Source organism: Parus major, chromosome 15, assembly GCF_001522545.3.
Source record: "Parus major isolate Abel chromosome 15, Parus_major1.1, whole genome shotgun sequence".
Classification (NCBI taxonomy): Eukaryota; Metazoa; Chordata; class Aves; order Passeriformes; family Paridae; genus Parus; species Parus major.
The window spans coordinates 10,021,163-10,031,777 of NC_031784.1; positions in this window are offsets into that span (position 1 = coordinate 10,021,163).

Genomic DNA, 10,615 nt, shown 5'->3' on the forward strand with positions numbered 1-10,615 from the left:
TGTAAGGTGTAATTCTCCTCCTGTATCTCTGCATTCAGAGTGAAATGGTAAAGGCTGCGTGTTGCAGAGCACTTACATCAGTGAGATTTATGTCAGCACATGGAGAGAGGAGAATGATGATAGCACAGGGAAAAGGGATAGTAAAGGCAATCAGAACGTGTGTCAGAACAGGCACTGATTGCACTGGAAAATCCATAGAGGCCAAACAAAATAAATAGAGAAAAGATGAAGAGGACAAATCTATAGTAAAATGAAAGCATTTGTTGGAGTTTTATTATTTCCTTTCATACCCAAGTTTGTCATCAAGAATTTGATGAACAATGAAGAAGCCCTAATTTCAATGCCCAGCAAAGGGAATTGGTGCTCAAGTCCAATAAAGTAAAGCTGTTTCACATTATTCGCTTTAAAGGTGCCTGCCAACCCAAAACATTCTATGATTCATTCAGAATTACACTGAGTGGTGCATTCCCCAAAGAGCCATTTTTTCTGTGGAAGTTATGGAGGCTGTGAAGTGGCAGAAATGCCAGGCAAACTCAGAGTTATTAATCAGACATGCATCTGTTCCCAAAAGCTTCTCTTTTATTGCTGTTCTTTCTGCTAAAGGTTTCTTGCATTGCTTGCTAGACTTCCAGTGTGTGAAGGGTGACCATTATGTACAGAAAAACTGGAAAAATATGGAAGAATTTTGATTTGAAAATTCACCCAGCCACCTTTTTTAAGGTTCTGGCTTCCCTGCTGGTAGGTTCTCCAGAACTGCTGCAGCTGTGGAGGTGAGAGGAGCCCAGTTCTTGATTCCCTGTGTGATGAGGATGGGGAGAGCAGGCACCTGTGGGTGAAATCCCTACACTGAAAAGTTACCAGATAAAACAATTTAGGATCTCATTAAATGAATATTCATTTTTTACAGTACACTTTGAACTCTTCAGGGGAAAGGTGTTATGACAACCATTGGCTTATTAATCAGTATCATTTGATTATTATGTCATTGTTGATTTATTTACCACCTCAGTGTAAGTGACATCTGTCATAAACTGTTAGGACACTGGAGCAGAGAACATTAACTTGTGCTCTGAAAAGAGGGATTGTTACCATCCATGAGCTATTTATTAATATTAATTTTTAAATTGTCACAGATCCTGGAATTGTGCAGATACCTTTGTTTTGCTTCAGCAACGCTGAAATCAAACAACAGCTCCTTCTCAAGATCTTAAGTTGGGCTCAACTCTTGTAGTTCTGGAAGTTATTGGGCAGCGAGGAAGGACGTAAGGAAGGGAGGAAAGCACATTTACAGCGTTTACCTCTGTGCACTGTAACCAGGTACCTCTGACCAAAATGGCAACGATGCCACCTCGTGTTTTGTGTTCTCATCGCAGCTGTTCCCCTGACTGCGGGACCAAGAGAAATCTCTCAGAGGCAGCAGTTTATTCTGCATTTTACACGTATCGAGTGTTATCCTGCCTTACAAAGGCAAAGTTTTAGCAGCCAACACGACCAGATCAGACTCTCTGTATTGTGGTGATGTTCTACAACACGCCTCTAACAACACCCACAATATAGGAAGCATCTACTATATACTGATATACTGATTTCCACATCTAAACAGCATTGTCTCCATCTGCTCTTCAGTTTTGCTCTCCTTTAAACACAAATAGCCCAAGCACAGGGTAGTAGTAAGATTTAAGACTTTTTTTTTGGTATTAATTATTTTATTTTTGCTATTCAGACTGGGGGGGTGGGGGTGGCATTGAGTTTATTCTGTAGTTATTTCCTGATTATGGATTACTTCTTGCCTTATTAACATCAGTATTGATGCATTTTCCAGGTTTCCAGCTGAAGGTACATTTTACATTTTCCCCTGATTACCTCAGCATATGTTTGCCATCACTTTGCAGGGAAAGGCAGCAAAATCACACCCCTGAACTCATAGACAGTGATAAATATGTTGTATTTGTGAACCTGTCTGGGCTCAAATGTGTATTTCCTGGTGGGTCACATTTGCTGGATGATGGAATTGGTGACCCAGTGACTTTCTTAGCTGATGATTTTAATGAGCTGCTTCTCTGGCTGTCAAAGCTTCCTTAGGGCCCACTGGGGAGAAATGCTGATTATCCTTCAGCCACAATAAGTGGAAACAAGGCCAGGTGAACACAGTGACTGCTGATGTGTAACATTTTACTGACTAATGGCCTTACCTTGTCCCCCCTCATTATCAAGAGGTAATTGTTTCCCAGGGAAAAGAACCAAGAACACAGATTTCTTTGACTTACAAAGAAATTCTTATTAAAGAAAAGTAAATTCTTAAAGTTCTATTGTGCTCCTGCTTTTCTCATTCTATATGTGGCAGTGATAAATTAGCATTTGTACAGGAAAAGAAGTCATATTTTCCCCTGTCCATGCTTTTCTTTTCCTCCATCTCAAAATCAAGTGGAAAAACTTCCCTCCAAAAACTCTGTAGGCTTGATCTGGTGTTCAGAGAAATCATTTGCAGTGATTCTGGCAGACAAGGATGATCAGGTCTCCTTCTGATCTCTGAAACCTCAATTCCACCACTTGCTTCTATTTCTTTTAACTTTCCTGCAGCCCTCAGCAGGATTTGAGAGCCCCCAGTTGTGCTGTTCTGGGATCGTTTCACCATGATCTGGGTCAAGTTTCATTGTCAGGGCTGTTGTGTTACCCTGTGACCAACAAAGAGAAATCTCAATTTAGCAGCTTGGAAGCTCCTGGTTGAACTGTGGTTACAGAGGGTGGAGCCTTCGTCTTGGTCCTGCCTCACTCTATTGAACTGCAGGCAGAGTTCATGAAACTTCATTAATAAATGAAATTTATTTATATATCACATATTTAAAAAATGGAAACAAAGGGGCTTGTCCTCAGCTGAAGGGCACAAGCCACACTGCCAAAATCCAAACTTTATACCAGCTAAAGAGGCCACCTAATGTGTCTGCCTGCATGTAAGATGAGAGGATTATGCCAAATGTAATTAGCTAATGTCTGAGCAGCTCTGTGAGCTCCCAGAGCAGGATGCCAGTGTGAGTGTTAGGAGTCTCTAATGGTTTTGTGTCTTAAGCTTTTGTTTGATGATGACTCTTGTCTCTCCTATTACCACCAGGTTTCTTCTCTAAAAAGAAATCAGATTGTCTTTTTTGCTTCTGCAGCATCAGCATAATGAAAAATTTTCTGCTTCTTTTACTTTGAGGTGACAAAGAGCTCCTGTGGAGCAAAAAAGCAGCTTTCCTTTTCCTGCTTCCTGAAAAGCTTAGTTTCCTCAGGCAGGATCCTCAGCTCTGCTCAAGTCTTTATCTGCCAATTTAAAGGACTGAAACAGAACACTAAGAGTCCATACCCAGATAAAAGAGGATTTGGGCTTTTTAAACTTCTGAGGGCTTTTTCCTGCAGGTATCTTGGATTCTCCCAAATACTTCCATGAACAATCTCACAGTCTTAGACTCTCAGTTTTAGCAGACCCTTGCAAGGGAGGTTCAAAGTAACCCTTTTAACACCCGGAGACGCACCAAGAGTCCAAGCAGCTCACTAAAGCTCACCAGAGTGTGTGGTGGAGCTGCTCAGATAAGCATTCTGTCCCATCCTGTTCTGACCCTCTACAATTTCAGCTGATGGAGCAGTCACTAACAAATTCCATTAAGCCAAAATAAGCCATGAAAACTTGGGTTGGTCACTTGCTTGGAGGGGATTCAGGCAATGAACTGTTTCCTGCTGTCTTATTCCCAGTGTCACCCAAACCCCTCCCTGCTCAGGTTTTACCTGTGACACTGAAATAAGAACATTTTCCTGAGTGTCACTGAGCAGAAAGCTCTGATTGCATGAGAATTTCCTGGATTTTGGGCTGGCAAGTGCTACAGGAAAACTGATTAATTAAAAGACTAAGTAATGCCTCTTTCAGCGCTCACCCTTCCCTTCTGCTTCACAAGGCTTCTGAAATTGCCATCTCTATTCTCTTTTCCTAGGAAAGATTTCAGCATGATAGAAAAAAAGCCAACCACCCCATTTTGTCAACGATAGTCCCTCTGTATTTTACCCTGGATACAAAAATCAGCATCGTATAAATAGGGATTATAAAATAAACATGTCTGTCTTTTTTGGAGACAGGCTGTTTTATTGGAAAGGAATGTCACTGGAGGGGTATTCAGAGACTGGGGTGCATCTTCCTATTTGGAATTTCAGATTTATATATTACCACTTTGTTCTGCTATCTTGTAAATTAATGGTACCACACCAGCACGTTAAAGAAATGGAATTATATTTAACTTGGCACACTAATAACAACAATTCTTTCTGCTAAGTTTCAATAAATATCACTGTTGTGCCATTGCAGAAGATAAAAATTCACAATCTCCAGGATATTTGGGAACAGCTCCAGCTCCTTTTAAGGTCAGTGGAAGGATTCCTGTTGACCCTGATGAATGCTGATGACTGTAAAATCAGAATAGATTAATATTACAAGTGCCACAACTGATCTCATAACCAGCAGTTTGATCTGATAACTGGGTCTGTGCAGCCACAATCCTACACACAGAATACACTTCCCAGTAGGAAAACTGACCCACCACAACAAGAAAGTGATCAAAGACAGCCAAAGGTGGGCTCAAATGCAGCTGGGAAGAATTCTTAATTTATAATTTAATAAGCTTAATTTTCTTGATTTTGAATCACAAACAGGTGATCATGAGAAGCTGGGAGGAGGTACCAGGGCCTGAAACACCCTGAAATTGCCCCGTTTCTTGTACTCTTCTTAAACATCTGTCACTGAACATCAAAAAGAGGCTGTAGATGCATTTTGATCTACCTGATTAAGTCAGAGCCTTGATTATTCTGCAGTCAAAAAGGGAAATAAAGGGTGTATTCCACCAGAAGCGAAAAACTCACTCTTGGCATGAAGTATGGCAACTTTGAAACTCTTTCACCTCAGAACATGCCTCCCCATGAATCTGGAATGCTCCAGCTACAAAACTACCTGCAGGCTTTGGGCTGGTGGCTGCATCAGCCCCACACAATAGCATTATTTTTAGTGGTGTCAGTCCTGATTAAATATGTCCATTTTCAAGATTCTGATTTTCCATTGTTGATCCAGACTTCTGCCATGCACTTCACAGGGGCAAGATTAGACCCTGAAGTAGGGGAAGGCTGAAAAGAAATCCTGTTCTCTTTGTTGACATCTTTTGGGGGTTTTGGGTGTTTTTCCCCTGGCAAATGGTTGTTTCTTTCCAATGTGAATGATATGACTTGTTATTAGGGTGGAATGATATGGCTTGTTATTAGGGTGGCTGTATTTCAGTAGATTACATTGTAAATTACACCCAGCCATTATATGATAGATTTGGTCATTGTGCCATAAATCGTAGCAGATTTTTAAAAGAACTTGTTGTGGTTGACCACTACAGCATCTAATTTATTCCTAGAATCAGGTTGCTGTAACAGTCATCAAAATGTTGAACAGAGAGAGTTCATTAGAACATTTCTCAGAATATTCCAGCAAATCCTTGCCTTTCAAAGGCTGTTGTTCCTTACCTGTGGCTCTTCAAACTATGCTGACAGAGGAGGGCAGGTCAAAGCTGAGGGAAATACACACAATCTGTAATGAAAACTTTGCATTAAAAGTGAGGAGGGATGATTATAATGTCCAGCTCTTCCCATTTCTTGGAGGAAAAGAGGAAGAACTGTGACACACAATTCTGGTTTTGAGAGAAAAATGGCAGAAAACCAAGCTTTTGCTCCTGGAAAAAAACAGACTTGATTACTGGAGACTCTTAAAAATAATCCAGGGCATGAGCAAGGGCTGAAAGTTGCTCAACTTTTTTGGGAGCCCTCTACAAATTCCACGAGAGAGTTATCAGAATTTCTCACATGTGAAGTGTAAAAGGAAAATACTTTAAATTATTAAACAAGACAACCATTTAGTATGGAAGCTCTGTGGGGATGAGCAGTGGGCAGTCAGACTTCTCAGTCATGGGCAAGGAGCTGTTAATCTTTCTCTACAACTGCATTTTCTATAGCTGAAGGGGAACAAAAGCCCCTCACCTTCACAGAAATCCACAGCTTCCTACAACCTCTGAGTACCCTCCAAGGAGCTTTTGCCCTGTGACAACAGTGCACCTGGATTTTTGACAGCCATGGAGCATAGCATGGCAATTCCATCCCAAATCAGAGTCTTTTGGAATATCATTTATCTGATGTGCTGGTGTTTGTACTGTGGCTTGTCTTAGCATCAGAGGACAAAGGTAAACATTGAATTCATGCATTTGAATTATTTTTTTTTTATAAATTGTGATAAATGTAATGTATCAATTAGGAAAAATAACAAGGTCCTGTTATGTTTTCAAGCAGGTTATTTCCTGGTGGGTTCCTATCCCACAAGGTGTCTCACTTGATTTTTCCTCATTAAATGGTCTCTGATACAATAATTACCTGAGCCCTGGGCCATGTTCACCAGTGCACCCGAGGCCGCTGCAATTACACTGAAATAAAGCTGGAGTGGCGTTGATCAGTCAGATGCAAATTTGATGACTGTTCTAATTACTGTATTTGGGAACCCTTCATGAAAGAAGAGGATGGGTGTGTATGTGTGAGAGAAGGAAAGATGCCTCCTTTGGGATGCTACACAATGGGAAAGTGCTAGGTATATTAAATATTTATAGAACAATTAGTATTCAGCTCCTCCCACAAGTTCAGATGTGAGTCCAGATCCAGATTTTCCCTAATGGGTATATTTAGCCTTTTATTCAAGACTTATCCTGCTTGTAACATAACTGTGCACAGCCCTGCCTGTGTTTTTCTGTTGCTTGTGTTGTGTGAAGCTGGAGCTAACCCAGAGAAGTTCATGAAAAAATTCCAGGCTGACTGTGGGTGGGAACTAATTAAATTAATTTTCTGTGTCAAATACCTTTATTAATGGAATATGAAATAATATTAAATAACCCCAAAATATTTCCATAAACACTTGAATTTGTGAAAAACATGCAAAATATTAACCTTCCAATATTTGCCTCTACAAATCAGTTTCCTTAGTAATACAAATACTACTCAAGTTGGCAAAATTGTTCCAATTCTTAAACTAACAAGTTTTTTATAAATGGTTTTCATGAACTCATGGACAATAAATGGTCAGTAATATTTCCAAAAGGTTGAATTCACAGCACTGTATTGCACAGCCACATCTGAAATGAATCCTCATAGCGGGAACTCTGAAAAATTAGGTGTCCAGTTTAAAAGAAGCATATAAATGAGAAGGTATCTGCTATTTAACTCCTTTGTAGTAACTCTCCACATGGATTCTGAAGGAAATTTGACTGAGCTGAGCTTTGATGCTCTATTTTCAGAGCATTAAGGTGAGGTAAGATAAAATCCTGCCCTTTCAGTGCTACAACAGACTGTCTTGCCAGTCACAAGGAGAAAAACTTTCAAGAACATGAACTGGTTTGCAGGGAAGTGGAGCACTGAGATGAAACCAGGGCTCCTCCCAGCACAGCACAGGTCACCCACAGCACTGAGCAGATGCTCAGCGCTGACTGGGCTGCTGGGACAGATCCTCTAATGTTGATATCTGACTTCATCAGACAGGTCAGGAGACAGAATGGAAGAGGACAGATCATGGAAAACACCCAAAGACATCTTCACATGTGTTTGAGCTCTTGCAGGCTTGCACAGTCAATTTATTTATTGACTTCACATTGTGATAGCATTCCAGAAGGTTATCACTGAATGAAAAAACCATCTCAGAGTGTGAAGGAAACTTTCATTTTTATCTGAACATTTCACTGGTCACATATTTATTTACCATCAATAATTTACCAAAGTTAACAGCTCTTCACAGATCTTTGGTGTTTCCAAAGCCACAGCCCTCAGCTGCAGCCCACAATGAAAAATGGGAACTTGCAGCTGCAAGGGTAAAATTGCAAGGTTCAGTTTAGACTAAAAAAGGCATTTCTTTCACAATACCTGTTACAGCATCAGTGTAAAGAGTACAGCTCCAGAGCCACTGCTGACTCAGTAACACTCACAGAAATACAACAGCAAAACCAGCCCTGATCCATAATTTTTAACAAAGGGAATGTGCATCCTTCCAGTCATTACAGTTTCCACTGTTTAATATGCCACATATTAAACTCTGTCCACTTCAAAAGCATGTCTGAACAAAATGCTTCTATCTATAAGCTTCACTTTACAAACAATATAATCACCTGAAGAGCAGCTAAAATATACCAGTTAGTTTTCCCCTGCTCCCCTGCAGAATATTTTTGTAGAAGGACTTATTAACCAAACCAAAATACTATTTTTCTGAATACTGGAGGCCTCCATCCAACCTCTTGTGTGACCTCCAGGTTATCCCCTTTTGGGTAAGGGAAAGAGTTTCATTGTGCTGTATATGCTGTGTATGCATAATTCAAACCCCAAAGGCTTTCCTCTTAAACAGGGATGGATTTCAGTATCATGAGATATTGTGATGAAATATATAAGAACTTTAAATAACTGTGCAATGGATGCAGTATGAGAATTTTAGGCACTGAATTACTTCATTTCCAGTTTATATTTTTTTCTTTCCTTAGAAGGTATGGAGGTTCTCTGTTCTCTCAGGAAAGACAAAGCGTGGCTAAATGTTGGAAGATGGTGAGAGCACTTTTTTTCAGATAAGCAGAACTCAGCTTGGAGCCTGATGTGCACTTTGACTGTTACTGTTTCGTGTCTGGGCATACAAGTTAGTCCCAAAGAACCTCTGGGCATTAAACTGCCATTTTTAGTCTTTATGTGGACTTGTGTGCAGACACTGGAACTTCTTTCCAGGACCACTGTGAGCTGTGAACATGCCTTTGAGGAGAGTCCTACCATCCAGGAATACAGCAAAATGTGGTGGAGAGACCACATTCCATCTTAATCCTGCTGGCAAGCCATAGCATCTGAAGTCAGGAGACCTTTCAAAAAAAAAAAAAAAAACAACCGTATTTTGCAACTGTCATGTCTCTGGCCCATCTGCTTTGCCCATCGTGATAAGCAATTTATCCATGATCTTGCCTTACTGGAAAAATCTTACCCCTGGAAAAATCGCTGCTCTTTGCAGAGTGCTCATCTTCTCTTTCAAGTTTCAGCATGAAGTGCAAGGCTGTAAGCAGCAGTATTGGGTACTCTGACTCATTCCCTTGGAAGGCTATTTTTATGATTGTTCATGGAACTATATCTTAAAGCTCTCAGTTCACGTTCTTAAATCACTTTCACAGCTTTCTGCTGAGCCGTCTCAGCGCAATGGTTCTTCCCTCTGAGGTTACAATCTCTGCGAGGCTCTCGGGACTGTAACTGCGCTCCCTCACTGCAGCCTGCGAACCCAAACTATTGGCTGAAGACCTCCTTCCTTTTCCTCACCTCGGTAAGTGGCTCCGAGTCAGTGCCATTTAAAATTTAATCACTCTTGTCCTAACCGGACATAGTTCTTGGATTTTAACCCATCTTCTACACAAACCACTAAATTCAGCCACAGTGACTGCCTCCTGACAGAACCTTTATCTCAAGAACCTCTTAATGAGCTCTCATTAGCACAAATTGGCGCTGAATATCTCACCACTTCCTATCTCCTGCTTTCTCTGCAATCCATTAGCATCTGTTAGCAGCCTTGTTTGAACAATTAAACTTTACTGTTTCTAGAAACACACAAGAAACACCAGGTTCTACTATTCTCTCTTCCAGAGACCTGGAAAGGGATTCACACGGTCCAGCTTGACAGAGTCCAAATTCTACCTGCACTTCATTGTCCTCAGAGAAAGGTTTAACACGGGTTGTTGATGTCCCTGGTAACTCTGCCAGTCTCCGGATCAGTCTCTTGGAGGTCCCCTGGAAAAGCACTAAAACTCAATGTCTGATGTTAAACAGGAAGAATCTACATCCTTTCCTTACAGCCCAGGGTCATGTTTCTCTGGCTGATCTCTGCACACAACTCTGCCTTCTCCTCAGAGCTGATTTGCCACAGCTTTTTGTTGTCCTTGTTTATGTCCACCTTGGATGTCTCAAACTGCCCTAAGCAGCCGGGTTTTCTCATCCACGAGTCTGATAACAGGTTTTTATTTAACTGTGGTTCAACCAAAGCAGGCAGACTCAAACTCTAAGCCATTACAATGGGTCCCAAAACCGTGCCTGTGGATTAAAGGCTTGAGGGGCCCTGGAAGAGGCTGATCCTTTGCAGAGAGTATGGAGTCCATCCCTACTGAAATCAGCCCCAAGAGTAATTGTGTGGTGTGATGTGAACTGTTTTTCCTGCACTTGTCTGGTGACTGTGTTTAAAGTCCCCTGAGAACAAACAGATCAGAGATTTTACAGCTGCACAGAGCTTGTGGCTGAACATTAATGGCTGCATTGGCAAGCAGATGGAAGCTGGTCTTTCTTCCTCTTTCCTAAAGATGTACAATCTTTTCTTTTGACATTTTGACAGATCAGCAGATTCTCACTCCATGTTACATTCCAGATATGCAACTGAGAGATAATTAATGTCTGTAAAAGTGAAAATACTGCACCTTTATTCCACATAAAAGTCTTTACTGTGCCACATCTTGTAGGATAACATCCAGAACAGGGAAACAGTGGCTCCATTCAAGTCTATTACAAAACTCCCAGGGAT